We start from the raw sequence: 18278 nt of genomic DNA, 5'->3' as shown, positions 1-18278 counted from the left end.
CATTCAATGATTCATATCATTCTTTCTACAGAACTGTCATATGCATCATCTCCTGATGAGGTTGTACTTATCCCCCGAAATGCATAGAGCTTACAAAGATTCATACCCCAATGACTATATCTGTGAGGACATGTATTCCTTGTTAATATGTTTTATTTGAATTTGTAAATGGAGCAATATCGGTAATGGTATCATATATCTTTCCATGGTCTGTGCTTTACTAGTGGTCCAATAAGTTTCAGAAACCCAACAGACCCCCGGGGCCCATGAGATATGGGAGCTTTAGCTTCCTGATGTAAGATACACCATCAGGCAGGCAATTCCTTTTCCTCCATCACTACCTGCTCCAGAGCCAACCAGATTCTCATTTACAGCAAAAAACAACTAAATCATTTTCAAATAATGGCAACTCAATCAGTCACTTTTTAAGTCAATGTTCAGTGGAAGGGAGCATTAATGTACTCACACAGTCCATAGCTGATTTCTGAAGTGATTCCTTAAGGCTTAATGGCCAATGTTTCATTCTGAGGCCTACTTGTTAGAGTTCTTCCCCAGCCCCCCCCCCCCCCACGGAGACAACACGCACAACTCTTCTGTGCTGCTGTATGCTTTCTGACTCCAGGTTATCTGTCTCCTTCTTGCTGGACTTAACCCATGCCTTAAATAGGCAAATTCTCTATAGCTTCACCTGCAAGGAGTAGTAAGAATTAAAGGTAACTTGTACCTGTCTACAAAGTCATGTGACAGGATTCTGTCCAAGAAATGCTGTATGTAGCCTATTGGCTGCCATGCTGAGATGATACACACATTCATAATTTCAGTGAGTACTCTGCAAGCTGAGATAATAAATTAAGCAGTATTAAACCTAAAAACCAAAAAGCAAACATTATTATATTGTAGCTTACCAATTCTTAGATATGATGACTGTATTAGTTCATTTTCTAGGTTTTCTTTCTTCTATTGTTATCTGCCTTTTCAGCCAGCAATTCTGTAGTTTTTCACAAGATCAGCTTTTATTTATTCATGCAAAACCTTTCTACCAAAAAGGGAAAAAAAATTCTGTAACTGATTTTAAAGTATGAGCTGGAGTTTGGCTTTGATTTGTTAGTGTGTCTAATGCCGTGTACATCAGACTATCCGGCGGACTTAGTCTGGTGGACAAACCGCCGCAAAGTCCGCCGGACTGTCCGAACGAGCGGACCTGCCCACACACGGGACTTTTCCGGTGGACTATGTCCGCCGGACTATCCACCGTACTTTTGAAATGAACGGACTTGCCCACACACACGAAGGAAAGTCCGTTCATTTTGAGTGTGGCTCCAGGTAGCCGGGACTAGCGAAGGGAGTCAATGTCGCCACCTTCGGCGGCGAGATTGACACGCCGCTGGCCCAGTCACCTGGTATGGACTTAAAGGGGAAGCCCTACGCCGAAAAAACGGCATGGGGTCCCCCCTAGGTACATATCAGACCCTTATACGAGCACGCTACCCGGCCGGTCAGGAAAGGGGGTGGGGACGAGCGAGCGACCCCCCCCTCCTGAGCCGTACCGGCGCGGCTCCCCTTCCCCAAAGCACCCCCCCATGTTGAGGGAACGCCGCCTGGTACAGCTTGGGGGGCGCTCGCTCGTCCCCACCCCCTTTGCTGACTGGCCGGGTAGTGTGCTCAGATAAGGGTCTGATATGGACCTAGGGGGGACCCCCATGCTGTTTTCTCGGCGTAGGGCTTCCCCTTTAAGTCCATACCAGGTGGCCAGCAATGCTTCCTTCACTAGTCCCGGCTACCTGGAGCCTTGCTCAAAATGAGCGGACTTTTCTCGGAGCGGGAAAAGTCCGTTCATTTCAAAAGTATGGCGGACTAGCACACACACGGCAGTATTGGACCAATTTTGGTGCAAAACTACTTTCTAAGTCCGCCAGACTTTTGGGTAAAAAAGGTCCGCCGGAGCCCACACACGGGCACATTGTCGAGTCCGCCAGACTTTTCCACCAAATCGTTTGATTGTGTGTATGCGGCATAAATCTGCTAATACAGGTAACACTACCCTCCCCCAGACTGACAATGCTGCTGTCTGCTGTGCCTCCTGTGCTAATTGCTCTGGAGTTGTATGTTACTGGCCAGATCACCAGGTGAAAACAGAATGAAAAAGAAAAGAAAATGAACGCAGCCACTACATCTAATGATTGGTAACTGCAATATAAAACATTTCTGGTTTTGGGTTTATTATCGCTGTACAGTAAGAGAGGCATGTAATGGCATTAATTTAATTAATTTTGTAATTTTACGTAATTACCTTGTAATAAGTCAGTAGCTCACTTTAATGTGTTGCAGTTGCAGTAGCAGAGGGGACGTGTACTGGATATCCACCTGCATCCTGTGTCACTAAAAGTACAGCTCCCAATTAGAAAGCAAACTATTGGAGAAAGTCTCATACACATGCTCAGATCAATATCTACAATTACAGTACCTAGTTTTAAGAGCCAGCATTGTAATTGAACACAGTACTTAACATGGAAAACTTACATTTCTACCTTATTCTGACACTGGGTGGATGACTTAGGCAGCAAGCAATGTTTCATTGGACAAAATGTACTACAGCTATTCAGGAGTCATTCAGATGTCACAGTGGTTTACCAATCATATGCCACGATTTCACCACCAGGTGCCATGGGATGGGTCTGTTTTTCTTAAAGGACACAGTGGTGATATGGGGCCAGCATAAGGAACCACAGTGCATCTGACACACCATGAAGTATGGACAATTAAGAACGACTGTGACCTGGCACACCTAGCACAGTCTTGCCTCCATCCCTAGTCTAGTATATTATAGATAGAAAAGGAAATATTGGGACTTTACATGAGGCATGTCAAAGCGAATAATTATATATATATATATTTATATATATATATATATATATATATATATATATATATATATATATAAACAGTATTAAAATACATATGATCTACTTTAATTAAATTAGATGTCACAATCACGTGAAAAACACGGTTGATGGACACATAATAAATCAATTTGTAATGATAATAATCATAATATTGATAACATAATAATAATAATGGAAGTAATAATGATAATATTTATATAATTTTTATTCAATAACTAATTAACATATCAATTAATGATCATAAAATATTTGATACAGGTACATCCCTTGGCTGTTCTCATTGGCTCCTCTTCCTCTTGAAGGGAGAGGGAAGAGGTGGTGGGTCATCCATCTGAACCCTGGGTGAGACACACTGCCCATACCCATCGTATCCCCATTCAAAAGCTGGGTGCAGCCTCTGGCCTGATTCGTAAGTGACTGACCAGCTATCTTTCGTTTGTATGTTCCTCCTTTATAGAGAGAATTATTCATTAATAGTTATATATTCATTCATCTTTCAGTATAGTCTTGCATTATTCACTCCTGATGAATGGCTACACACCATGAAATTTTTTTTTTTATTTTTTTTTTATTTTTTTTTATTATTATTTGCATGGACATGCCTCATGTAAAGTCCCAAGATTTCCTTTTCTATCCATATCCACACCATGAACTATAATGGATGCTGAAGATTCTATGGAAGAGTGAAGATTAGTAGTGTGGGCATCAGGATGGGTAATTGTGAAACAAAATATAATCAATGTAATATTAAAACTAAGTACAAATTGAATATACAGTATTATGCAAAAAAAAGGTGAATAGTCTACAGCTAGGCTTATCGTGATTGCTGCCAACACCTCTCAGAGTGTATCCACATGTGACTCTCAAATCAATACTAATAAGCAAAACCTAGTGTAGCACAAGCAACAAAACAACAAAGTCCCAATAATGTGAAAGTTGTGCAATTCTAGGTGATAGTTCATAGAATTAATGATTCATATTATCCAGTGACTTCAGTGGCCAGCACGGGACTGTGGTGGCCACAAATTCGTTTTAAAAAAAGGAAAAAAATATGTTTTTTGGTTACTGTCTCTTTAAATTCATACCTTGCATATCACAAGGCTTCTAGGTGGCAAACACGTTTTTCTGGAAGTTTCTGCACATGTTTGGGAACTGTATAAGGGCCCCATATCAAGGCTCCCATCGCAGTTTACCTGGATCAGCTTGGTGAGCTCCATAGGCTATAAAACAGAGCTATAATACAAGAGCTCATTTGCTATGTGAGGTCATGAAGACACTTGTAAGAAGGGTCCTGGAGAAGGTGGCATCAGAGGGGGGAGAAGAGTGGCTGCAGCGATGCCTGGTGGAGATTGAAGAGGAGCCATTGGAGGTTGAAGATCCGTTGGAACCCCTGTCAGTCTCCAGAATGAATGCAGAGCCGGTCCCACCTCTGCCTGTGAATCCTGCCACGAGTCAGCGCTCTTAATCCTGCAGGCTGCAGCGGAACCTCCTGCCAGAATGCCCTGTGTCCCCAGCAGCTTCAGATCAGGAGACAGAGAACTGCCCATGGGAGGAGGAGGCTGGTGTCATGGCAACACAGCGTAGCGGCTGGCATATTCAGAAGAGGAGGAAGGCTTTCTCATCGTCTCCCCTCCATGCCAGCGAGGGTTGGGGAGAGTGCGGCGATCCCCGCCTCTCAGAAGAGCTGCTCCTTCACCTCTGCCTGAAGATCATGGGCAAGCTTCCCTTGTTTCCAGGCCAACTGCGCCACGAGTGTCTAGGCTGTCCAGGCTGGACACTGCGATGGCTCCTCAGCTGTAAGTCTGTAAGCTGTAAGTCTCCTGCGGGGGCAGCTGCTACAGGGAACACTTCAGGTTGGTGAGCCAGCACAACAGTTACTTACCCAGTTGATTAACTCTTTATCTAAGTTTACTGAATCATTAGGTACTCCACAATTATTGTCTGTACCTGTCTTCTCTCCTGTTTCTAATGTTGTATTGCCTCTCTCCTGCTTCTGTTAATTCTCCTAATGTTCACACTGTGCAGGAATCTAATACAGTGGTTTCTAGCATTTTATCTCATGTTACGGAAACTTGTTATAAAGAGGTTCTGCTATGTGAAATATCACCCTTAGGTTTTCATTTAGCTACCTCAACAAAAGAGAAAATATGGAGAGGTGAGTTTATTGATTTGTTAACATTGCTTCCTAGCACAAAAGATTTTTCTATTAAAAGTGATAAAAGATCTGAGGATGCTGTTGAAGACGGGCGTTGTCCAGCTCCTAGATCTTTTTATAATTGGTTACAAGCCTTCTGCATATTTGGCTGTTTACCCTAACCTCAAATGGGGGATAAAAGATGTGGGTTTATGGTTAAACCTCATCCTCCCGCAAAAAACTTTTGTAACACATCCGCGACTGAATCCGAACATTTCTTCAGTATATAAGAAGGGTGTATGTTATGCTTATAACGAATCCCAATGGAAATGGTCGACATCATGCCGTTATAGGCATAAGTGTTCTTTTTGTTTTGGAACCCACCCTTTATCTTAATGTTTTAAAAGGACCTACTCTCACACACAAGTTAGGGACAATTCAAAAAGCTTGCATGCCTGTCAGGTTGGAAAAAATGTATCCTTCACTACTTCTCTACCCAGACAAGGAGAAAGTGGAAATTTTAATTGAGGGGTTTTCTTTAGGTTTTAAGCTTCCTTTTTTTCTGGTTCCAGTTGCAATATGGTAAAAAACTAAAATCAGTTACAATGCACCGTAAGGGGGTTAGAAAAAAAAAATTACCAAAGAAATCTCAGCTGGTCAAGTGGCTGGTCCTTTTATCTTTCCTCCTTTAAAGAACTTTCGTGTATCCCCATTAGGATTGGTACCTAAAAAGGACCCCAACTTCTATCGACTTATACATCATCTTTCTTTCCCAAAAGGTAGCTCATTGAATGATGAAATTGACAATTCATTGTAACAAATGCTACCTTTGATGATGCAATCCAACTTATAAGGAATTTTGGTTGAGGCGCCATATTAGCAAAATCCAACACTCAATCTGCTTTTAGGTTCTTGCCTATTGCCCCGGAATCCTTTAATTCTTAGGAGTTTTGCTTTGAAGTTTTTATTTTCTATGACATGTGTCTACCTATGGGTTGTTCCCTATTGTGTCAGTATTTTTAAGCATTTACAACTTTTTTACAGTGGGTTCTTGAATATGAATCGGATTGTGAAGGAATAATCCACTATTTGGATGACTTCCTTTTTATTGGCCCTCCAGATTCCCCACTATGTGCTTTATTGTTGTGTGTATTTTTACTTATTGCTAAATTTTTTGGCGTTCCTTTTGCTTTTAAAAAAACAGTTTTTCCTGCTTATCGTGTTTATAGGAATCAGCATTGATTCAGTATTGTTTCAGTATCAGCTTCCTCTGATAAAAATGTCAAGGCTTCAATCCTTAATATGCTTTTTTTTTTTGCTTAGGAAAAAGGTGTTTTTAAAGTAACTTCAGTCTTTTTTAGGTTTACTGGCCTTTGCATCTCAGATCATGTCTTTTGGCAGAATCTTCTCCAGAAGAATGTTATTAGCTATGTCTGGGTTTAAATCCCCTTTCTTGCATATCTGCCTTACTTCTGCTCTTAAAGACAATCTTTGCGCCTGGTCACAGTTTCTCATCAATTATAACGGTCTGTCTTTTTTCCAGGAAGATTTCGTTTTATCCGCAGATATGGAATTATATACGGGTGCTGCAGGTTCGCTTGGTTTTGCAGCAATCAGGTGCATTCACTGGTACTGTTGTTCCTGGCCTCCTTTTTGGGTTTCGAGCAAAGCTACGAAGAAGATAGTCTTGTTAGAGCTTGTTCCTATAGTAGAGACTTATGAGATCTGGGGTGAATTTTTTGTTATTAAAACTATAAAATTTCTTTAGACATTTTAACAAAGATTTATTTAACAACTTCCATTGTGTGCCGTTCAGAATACAAAGCTTTGTCAACTTAATTCAGCTTTTGTTCTAATGTTCTTTGCTGCCCTTCGTATATCTGAAATGGTTCCAAAGGATAAAAAAGTTGATTCAAGTTTAAAATTTGATGAGGTTTTTAATTAACATGGTAATGTACAGGCTTTCATAAGAAGATCAAAGATGGATCTTACTGGTAAGTGGCATTAGCTCACTTTACATGCTTGTGGTGACTCTATTATCTGTCCTTATGTGGTACTTTCAAAATATCTTTCTGCTAGGCCTTCCTGTTTAAGTCATTTCTTGGTACATTTGGATTATTCCCCCCTCACTAAATTTACATTTTTGGCCTTATTTCAGTGCTGCCTTTCCCATTTAGGTCTGTGCCACCTCAAATTTCCTGCCCGCTCATTTTGCATTGGAGCCACCACTGAAGCAGGTAGATTGGGCCTCAACTATGCTATTATTATGAGGTTGGGGAGGTGGGAATCTCACAAATGTAATATTTATATCCGCCTAATTTATCTCTCTAATTTTCTTAGGTTCCAAGTCTTACATTTGGATTATTGGACATTCATTTGTTCATTGGGCTCACAAAAGAGGATGCCAAAGCTGTTATACTTCCAACTTATCTTTACCTACTGATTCTTTTCAAGTGCTTTGGAAGGGCATTTGTGGTCTTCAATGGACTAATCATTTCTTTCACCTTTCCTCAGGTGTGGCCATCTCCATCTATATTAATAACTAAAACATTGGATTTGATCTTCATGATTAAATGTGATTTATATTGTATAATACTTTCTTTTCCAGGTACTTGTGTGATTTTTTTCGGAGATTGTACCACGTCTCAATTGGTTATCTTCTTCAGAGGGGAAACCTCTGGAAAAGTTTAGGAGGCATGTGAAATATTCTATTGAACAATTCATGCCCTTACTAGATAGTTTCTCCTTCCATTATATAGATTTAGAAGGAGGTTTACCTGGCCTTCAAAGACAAGATGGTGATCACTTGTCTGATGTAGGCCTAGACATTTTTAATCTGGGTCTTCAAAATAGCATAAAAATTGCCACTGTGTTGGGTTAGGCTGTTTTTATTTGGTAACAAAATCGGCTGGTGGGGGACTTTTGCTGAATGTTTTTATTTGATGGTACGCGCTCGAGTTCTATGACTGTGCGAGATATTGATATATAATTTACTCAAAGAGATCCACGCTATAGCCAAATGACGGCTACAGAGCGGACCTCCTTTGCCGGGACTACGTGTATTGACGTCGTCCCGTGCACGAGCGGCCTGCGCGCCCCCTGAGGGGCGCGCGCGGCGCGCTCTGTGATAGGCGACTCTATGAGACTCGCCTGATCACGGATCCGAACAAGGGGTCGATCCCGACCCCTTACCACGTGATCAGCTGTCAGCCAATGACAGCTGATCATGTGATACAACTGAGCCAGTAATCGGCTATTATTCCTCCTCGCGCTGACATCGCGAGGAGAAAAAAAAAGAGCCGATCATCGGCGGCCGTGATCGGGACATCAGTCCCGATCACGGCCAGCCCTGCCAGTGCCCACCTGCCCCCTGCCAGTGCCACCCAGCAGTGCCCATAGTGCCACCCATCAGTGCCCATAGTGCCACCCATCAGTGCCCACAGTGCCACCCATCAGTGCCCACAATCTGCCTCAACAACGGTGCTGCACCCCAGTGCCACATATCCGTGCCCATCAGTGTCATCTACCAGTGCCCAGCAGTGCCACCTATCAGTGCCACCTATCAGTGCCCATTAGTCCCATCTATCGGTACCTATCAGTGCCCCTTAGTGCCACCCATCCGTGCCACCCATCCGTGCCATCTTATCTGTGCCCATCTTTGCCCATCAGTGCCGCCTTATCTGTGCCCATCAGTACTGCCTTATCTGTGCCTATCGGTGCCACCTTATCTGTGCCTATTAGTGCCGCCTTAACTATGCCTATCAGTGCCCACCAGTGCAGCCTATCAGTGCCGCCTCATCAGCGCACTTCAATGAAGGAGAAAAATGACCTGTTTGGAAAATTTTATAACAAACTATTAAACAAGATTTTTTATTTTTTTTTATTTTGCAAAAATACAACTCCCAGCTGTAATTAAATACCACCAAAATAAAGCTCTATTTGTGAGAAAAAAATGATAAAAATTTAATTTGGGTACAGTGTTGTATGCCCGCGCAATTGTCATTCAAAGTGCATCAGCGCTGAAAGCTGAAAATCGGTCTGGGCAGGAGGGGGTTTAAGTGCCCAGTAAGCAAGTGGTTAAAGTGTTAAAAGATTTATGTATTGATGAATTTCATAAAAATAAAAAAATTATTTTTGCTTCAGTTTATATACCATTAAAGGTGCCGTGACCATTTTATCACCAATAAAGAATGATGTATGTTTGGTTTATTTCTTCATAATATGAGTATTTATTTTTTGTAAGTGTGCAGCCTACATTCCTATGTCTGCTCACCTCCAGATAATGACCCCACTACAGAGTCCAAAACGCCTGATAGTATGTCTCTCAGAATGCCACGGGGAAAGGAATCCTGACCTCCTCCTGGGATCTCGATCAATTGTGTGTGACCATAAAATGACAAAGGCAAACCATAGTGCTCTCTGCTTCAAATATTTATTAAAACTGTACATAGGAATTAAAATACTCACATAGGTATGTGAAAAACATGCATATCATCAACTCTCCAAGTTGATATAAAAACTGAAAAAATTTCCTGAATGGCGGCATCTCACACCTATACGCGTTACGCTCTCTGTTGAGCTTCTTCAGCAGATGGGGAGCTGTCAGTGATTCGATTGTTATATAGGTGTCTACCTTATCAGCGATCTTCCTACAAGTGTGGACACTTGTACACTCAGCTAGGGGGATGGGATTCACTGTAGGCAACTCTAGAATCTGTGTCACCTTACCCAGCTTCCTCTTCCTCCCTGCTCTGTATCTAAAATATGGGCACTTACTTGTGGACCGGAAGTGACATATCGACACATGGACCTATCACCTGGGACAAGGAAGGGGCCGGAAGTGACAAAACCAGAAATGACATTCCGGACTCCACTCAAACATACCACTGTGTTTACTTCCGCCCTTAATTTTGAGGGGCCAGAAAATTTACACTGTTAGAGCCCTTTCACACCAAGCTGTGGGGGGCGTTGGTGGTAAAGCGGTGCTATTTTTAGCGCTGCTTTACCGTCGTTTTGGCAGTGCTATTCAGCCACTAAAGGGGCGGTTTTAACCCCCCGCTAGTGGCCAAAAAGGGGTTAAATCCGCCCATAACGCAGCATTGCCCCATTGCCCCCATCCAAAGAAGCTACTGGTAGGACTTTTTGTGATGCCCTACCAGCGCACAGAGTGAAAGGAGCCGCTTTTCCAGGCATTATACAGGAGCTTTTTTTAGCGCTGTAGCGGCTGAAAAACGCTGGCAGTGTGAAAGGGGTCTTATACAACCTGTACAGTCACTACTTTACATTTTTAGCAAAGTGTCATTTCTTCAGTGTTGTCACATGAAAACATATTATAAAATATATACAAAAATGTGAGGGGTGTATTGAGTTCTACTTTAAGACCCAACTCCAGATATTTGTTTTTTGAATTTATGAAAAATATGTGACTCTCTTGTAGATATTACCACCTCATGTTTTATGGCTGCTACCCTGAGACAAGAAAGGAGGGCACATTAAAATCTTGAAATAAATGTATTTTCCCTAACAGAAACAACGATCATATACAGGAAACCAAAAGAGTTAGTAGCTTACATGCCTTTCTAAACTGCTCTAAAAAAATAACACATGGAATCCTCTTAATGGCTAAAGACATTACTGTCACTTTTCTTTGATCACATTTTCATACACTCATCCTGCTAATGTTATAATTCACCTGAATTCATTTTTGCAGTTTTTTTTAGATTGGCAAAAGAGTCTAAACCTATATGTGTATTCCACATAATATTAATCTGTGGGCATATCTACAAGGAAGGCATACATCTCTTCTGAGAGCTTGTACAGTGCAGCAGTAAATCAAACCCACAAGCTGAAAAATAAAGACAAAACACTAAATATTAATAGAGTCAGTTTACAATTACTCAGTGCTTCTTTGTTTCTCTTGATTTTTCATTCCTGTATATTTTAGTTCCCAGTAAGGAATAGCACATATTTATCTCTAAACTATCACTCCTTTTTCAACCCCATTGCCATGTGACTCAATGGTTCCAAGATTCTGTGTGTTCATGAAAAGTTACCATATCATAGACTAATTCTGGAATTGCTGCACTTCTATCTTCTGTCACTAGATGGTCAGGTATCTGTTGGCATTAGATAAAACAAGGGCATTGGAAGGACAGATTAGGAATGAATGGGATGTCTCAGCCAATGGGCAGGGATTTTCTTGGGTCCCTTGGCCTGCTGGAAGAACCAATTTATTTGGGTGGAGTCAGGTGATCGGGGTTCTGTGCCACCTGGATGGCTGTCTGGGTGGACGTGTGTTATATTGCCCCGGGCTGCCAGAAACCTAAGACCTATACTGGGGGATGTCTGGCTGCTAGGCTATCTGAGCGCCTGTCCAGAAGTAGGGCAGGGTTGGCACTGTGGCCTTGTAGTCCAACCAGAAGTAACGGTTAAGCCGGGCAGGGAACCAGCCATGGTCGGAGGTAGAGTTGAAGCTGTTTCCATAAAAGGACCATCCACCTTGTTACCGGAGACTACAGTGAGTAAGCTGAGGACAGTACCAGAGCAGACTTCTCGCCAGCCGGGGACGGTGAAGAAGTGGGAAAGCGTCAGCAAGTGCCAAGTCAGGGACCCAGCAGGACAGCAGAAGTGATGCTTTTGGAGTGCCAAGCCAGGGACCTAACATGTCACCAGGGGTGAAGCTTGAGGAGTATCTGTAAGTACCAAGCCAGGGACCCAGCAGTGAGGTGGGGGTGATGCTTGAGGAAGATACTGAGTGCTACAGTGAAAGAGCTCAGTGGATTAAGTGGCTAGTGGATCTGAAGTCTAGTGAGAGAGACTTAGAGGTCATTGAGTGAAGACTCAGTGAGTGAGTGTGGGGTAAAGAGAACTGTTCGTGTTGCAGATAGTTGAATCCCTTTCTGTTAGTAACAGCTACAAGATTGTTGCCATAGGAGACAGCGGTCCTACCAACACAGAAGTGGTGTCCGGCTGGAGGCCTTCCCCTGTATAGCTGTCTCCCTATAGAAATCTCAGAGTCTGCCAATTAACATTGCATCTACCTAAGGGTGTCCTGGCCCTAATCCTCTCTCTCACAGTTCTGTTTAAGAGACAATAAATCTCTGTGCATTCACAAAGTGTCTGGTGCCCACCTGTTCATTACTGCATTGCACCCACCATGCCTTGTAACCCACTCTACACTGAAGGATGTTAACTGTCCCTAACTCTGGAGGTCATCATTGAGATTAAGGGTCCCCAGGACTTTGCTACATGATAAAAAAAAATGAAAGGGACAGTGTAGAAGTGTAGAAGAGAGCGCATACGTAGGTCATGCTCGCATATGTAAACTATGTTCGCACCACACATGTGACATATGCCCAGGAACGTCAGAGCAAGAGAAATAATTCTACCAGTAGCCCTCCTCTAACTGATAATCTGTAAACATTTGTGTTGCCTATGGAGGTTTTTAAGTACCACAGTTTGGCGCCATTTAAAAGCGTGTGAAATTTTAAAGCGTGACATGTTATAGTTACAAGGGTGGTGAGGTTGAAAAAAGACACAAGTCCATCAAGTCCAACCTATGTGTGTGATTATATGTTAGTATTACATTGTATATCCCTGTATGTGGTGGTCGTTCAGGTGCTTATCTAATAGTTTTTTAAACTATCAATGCTCCCTGCTGAAACCACCATCTGTGGAAGGGAATTACACATCCTTGCCACTCTTAGCCCTTATACACACGGTCGGAGATTCCGACGGAATGTGTCCTATCCGACCGTGTGGTCTCCATCGGACTGTTTCCGTCGGAGTATCCAACGGACCAAGTTTTCCAACTTGTCCGTAAAATTTTCAGACAAAATGCTCCGATCGGACATACTCCGATCATGTGTAGCCCACTCTGACGGACAAAGTGCCACTCATGCTCAGATCAAATTCCTAGACCAAAGCTATTGGCTACTAGCCTGAACGTAGTCCCGTCGTAATGAAATAACGTCATCACGTTATGTACAATCGGATTTTCCATCAACTTTGTCCGACCGTGTGTATGCAACACCAGTTTCGAACAAAATCCGTCGGACAAAATCCAACGGATTTGGTTGTCAGATTGTCCGACCGTGTGTACAAGGGCTAACAGTAAAAAGCCCTCTATGCAGTTTAAGGTTAAACCCCTTTTCTTCAAATTTTAATGAGTGGCCATGTGTCTTACTAAACTCCCTTCCGCTGAAAAGTTTTATCCCTATTGTGGGGTCACCAGTATGGTATTTGTAAATTGAAATCATATCCCCTCTCAAGCGTCTCTTCTTCAGAGAGATTAGGTTCAGTGCTTGCAACCTTTCTTCATAACTAATATCCTCCAGTCCCTTTATTAGCTTTGTTGCCCTTCTCTGTACTCGCTCTATTTCCAATTCATCCTTCCTGAGGACTGGCGCTCAGAACTGGTATCTATGTTAGGTATCTATGTACTCAGCGTAACATCATCTTTTATATTTTACAATAAAAAATGGGTCAAATATTGTGTTTTTTGCATTAAAGTGTATTTTTCCCCAAAAAATTGCATTTGAAATATCACTGCACAAATAGCGTGTGCCACAAATTGCAACAATCACCATTTTATTCTCTAGGGTCTCTGCTAAAAAAAAAAAAAAAAACATATATAATGTTTTGGAGTAATTTTCTAGCAAAAAAATACTGATTTTTACATGTAGTAAAGAAATGTCAGAATTGGTCTGGGTGGGAGCTGGTTAAAGCAAAGCTCCACCCAAAAGGCGAAGTTCTGCTTGTTTGCCTCTTCTCCCGCCTCCACTGCCACATTTGCCAATTCTTGGGGGAGCGGGTACCTGGTTTTGACAGGTACCCGCTCCCACTTCTGATTCAAATCACTGCAGCGATCTGAGCTGGAGATTTGCCCCTCCTCCTTCCCCCGCAGTCTTCTTGGACACATCACAGGTCCCAGAAGACTACGGGACCCAGGGCCGCTGATAGGGCAGTACAATCAGCCCTGATGTACTGGGCCCGCCCAGATCAGCTACACAGTGGGGCCCGGGCATCATAAACAATTTGTTACTGCATTTAAAAAAAAACATTTTCTAAACTCTTCCCTGCTTCCACTTCCTTACAGAGTGGGTAAATTGTTTTCCTGGGCCTCATCTGGTCAATGCAGGGGCTCAGGAGGGGAGCACAACAGAGGGACTATTTCTTTATTTTCGGGTGCATATACATCATGTCGCCCCACTATTTTATTAGTCCCGGCTGGCGGAGTGATATTGTCATTCTCCGTTCGGCTCCCGGCTGCAATCCTCCCCAGATGTGAAGAAGCTGAATGGCTGACAGGGAAGAGCAGGAGGAGATCGTGGCTGCACTGGACACAGTGAGTGGGAAATCGAGGAAAGAATACTCACTGTGTCCTATTATATATCTCACAGCAGGTTACAATCATCACACAGGCAGCACAGCAGGGTCTCTGTCATGGCTCTGTGTTACATTGCTTTTGGGTGCTGAATTTGTTATGGTTGTACTGTTACAGTCTGTTATATGCAATACAGCCATAAGTTAACTAAGCCAGCACTCAACAGCCACGTGACATAAAGTCATGATACATTCATGATAACTTCATGATAGAGCCCCTGCTTACTGTGATGCCTGTGTGATAATTGTAACCTGATGATAATAAGAAACATGCTACTTTAAAAAATAATTTGGAGGAGCAGTAAACGTGCAGCGGAGCTGCATTTTTACTGCCCACCAAACCAATCCCCTTTAATTGCTTCCCATCCTTGCTGGATTGGAAGGTTGATGATATCTCGATATCATCAATGATAGGCTCAATCATCACGATATGCTCTTGAACAAGCATATGATCAAACTGATCTTAGCTTGAGCAGATGCTTTGGTGGCCAGAGGACAGATATGGGGTCTTAAAGACCTCACATCTCCTTATAAATAGGACTTGTTATGGCCCTTGCTATCACAAGGAATGTTGTCCATCCCCTGTGAAAGCAAACATGACAATAAAAAATGTAAAGATACAGTGTAAGATTTTTTTTATTTGTAATTAATAAAATAAAATTGAAAAGAAATGTAAACTGCCCCCTGCTCCTTCATGCTTACTAATTGCAAACATGTTTTGGCTTTACACGCATATGTAAACGGCAACAAACCTGCATTTCACTTAAAGTCGGGGTCAGGGGTGGAGGGAAGGACGTGGTTGAAGGGGGCCCTGTCAGGTAGGCTGTACGGGGCCCCATGATTTCTAACAGCGGCCCTGACGGGACCATTCACAAGGCGTAGGAAACTGGCTGTGAAGCAACAAGGCTTCACTTCCATTTCTCCCACTAGAGATGCCGGCGCCTGCACCAAAGCCGATTGAAGGAGTGGCTCATGTGATGACATTACAGGATCCTTGGACAGGCAAATTAACCACATCAATACAGTGCACTTACAACCCCTTCCTGACCAGACCAATTTTCAGCTTTCAGCGCTCTCACAGTTTGAATGACAATTACTCAGTCATCCAACACTGTACCCATATGAAACTTGTGTCCTTTTTTCCACACAAATAGAGCTTTCTTTTAGTGGTATTTAATCACTAGTGGGTTTTTTATTTTTTGTGCTATAAATAAAATAAAACGTAAATTTTGTGAAAAAAATGCCTTTTTCTTTGTTTCTGTCATAAATTTTTGCTAATTAGTAATTTTTCTTCAGAAATTTGGGCCAAAATTTATACTGTTACCTATCTTTGGTAAAAATAACCCACATTAGTGTATATTATTTGGTCTTTGTGAAAGTTAGAGAGTCTACAAACTATGGTGCCAGTCGCTGAAAATTGATCACATCTGATCAGGCCTTCAGTACATCAGGTGTATCTCATTTCTTGAGACACTAACAAGTCAGGAAAGTACAAATACCCCCCAAATGACCCCTTTTTACAAAGTAGACATTCCAAGGTATTAAGTAAGTAGCATGGTGAGTTTTTAAGTTGTAATTTTTTCCCACAATTCTTTGCAAAATGAAGATTTTTTATTTATTTATTTTTTTACAAAATTGTCATATTATCAGGTTATTTCTCACACACAGCATATGCATACAACAAATTACACCCCAAAATACATTCTGCTACTCTTTCTGAGTACGGCGATAACACATGTGTGAGACTTTTAAGCCCCGTACACACGAGAGGGATTAAGTCTGACAGACCTCCAAAGGAGTTCCGCCGGAGTTCAGACGGAGTTCCGACGGAGTTCTGGCGGACTTTTCGACCGAACGGACTTGACCACACACCATCACACCAAACTCCGACGGAGTCGAACGTGATGACGTACGACTGGATTCGACGTAGGAAGTTCATAGACAGTAGCCAATAGCTGCCCTAGCGTCGGTTTTAGTCCGTCGGAGTAGCACACACACGAGCGGATTTTTCGACGGGGACCGGGTCCGGCGGAGTTCCGTCGGGAAAATTTGAAGCATGCTTCATTTCTAAAGTCCGTCAGACTTTGGCGAATCAAAAGTCCGTTGCAGCCCACACACGATCGGATAGTCTGACGGACTCAGTCCGTCGGAGTTTGGATGTCAAAAAGTCCGCTCGTGTGTACGGGGCTTTACACAGCCTGGCCACATACGGAGCACCAACATTGAAGTAGTACCTTCAGACGTTCTACGAGCAAAAATGACGCATCTCATTTCTCAACCACCTATTACATTTTTGAAGGCCCTGGAGTACCAGGACAATGGAATTTCCCATAAAAAGACCCCATTTTGGAAAGCAAACACCCCAACGTATAATCTGTGAGGCATAATGAGTCTTTTGAACGGTTAATTTTTTTCCAGAAGTTTTTGGAATATGTGGAAAAAAATTAAAACGCATTTTTTTTTACACAAAATTGTAAATTTATAAGATATTTCTAACACATAGCATGTATATAGCAAAAATGACACCCCAAAATACATTCTGCTACTCTTCCCGAGTATGGCGATACCACATGTGTAGGACGTTTACACAGCATGGTCACATAGAGAGGCCGAACATTGAAGTAGTTTGTTCAGGCATTCTAGGAGCATAAATGACACATCTCATTTCATTCCTACCCATCACACTTTTGAAGGTCCTGGACCACCAGGACAGTGAAATTACCCACAAAATGACCCCATTTTGGAAAGCAAACACCCCAACGTATATTCTATGAGACATGGGCTGCAAATAAGTACTCGGGTACTCTGATGGGCTGGAGATAGGTACTCTGGTACTCTGATGGCCTGGTGACAGGTACTCTGTTACTCTGATGGCCTGGTGGCAGGTACTTGGGTACTCTGATGGCCTGGTGACAGGTACTCGGGTATTCTGATGGCCTGGTGACAGGTACTCGGGTACTCTGATGGCCTGGTGACAGGTACTCGGGTACTCTGATGGCCTGCTGACAGGTACTCTGATGGCTTGGTGACTGGTATTTGGGTACTCTGAAGGGCGGTGACAGGTACTCATATGGACTGTGACAGGTACTCGGGTACTCAGATGAACTGTGACAGGTACTCAGATGAACTGTGAAAGGTACTCGGGTACTCAGATGAACTGTGATGGGTACTCGGGTGCTCAGATGAACTGTGACAGGTACTCTGGTACTCAAATGGACTGGGACAGGTACTCTGGTACTCAGATGGACTGGGACAGGTACTCGGGTAATCAGATGGACTAGGACAGGTACTCGGGTACTCAGATGGACTGGGACAGGTACTCGGGTACTCAGATGGGCTGTGACAGGTACTCTGGTACTCAGATGGGCTGTGACAGCTACTCGGGTACTCGGATGAACTGTGACAGGTACGCGGGTACTTTGATGGGCTGTGACAGGTACGCGGGTACTTTGATGGGCTGTGACAGGTACTTGGGTACTTTGATGGGCTGTAACAGGTACTCGGGTACTTTGATGGGCTGTGACAGGTACTTGGGTACTCTGATGGACCGTGACAGATACTCGGGTACCATGATGGACTGTGACAGGTACTCGGGTACTCTGATGGACTGTGACAGGTAATCGGGTACCCTGATGGACCGTGACAGGTACTCGGGTATCCTGATGGACTGTGACAGGTACTCGGGTACTCTGATGGACCGTGACAGGTACTCGGGTACTCTGATGGACTGGGTCAGGTACTCAGGTACTCAGATGGACTGGGACAGGTACTCGGGTACTCTGATGGGCTGTGACAGGTACTCGGGTACTCTGATGGGCTGACAGGTACTCTGATGGGCTGTGACAGGTACTCGGGTA

The sequence above is a fragment of the Lithobates pipiens genome, unplaced genomic scaffold, assembly GCF_037356315.1.
Source record: "Lithobates pipiens isolate NorthernLeopardFrog02 unplaced genomic scaffold, aLitPip1_a1.2 Scaffold_18, whole genome shotgun sequence".
In the NCBI taxonomy this organism is placed as follows: domain Eukaryota; kingdom Metazoa; phylum Chordata; class Amphibia; order Anura; family Ranidae; genus Lithobates; species Lithobates pipiens.
The sequence above is the reverse complement of the archived record's forward strand: the minus strand, read 5'-3'. Positions refer to the sequence as shown.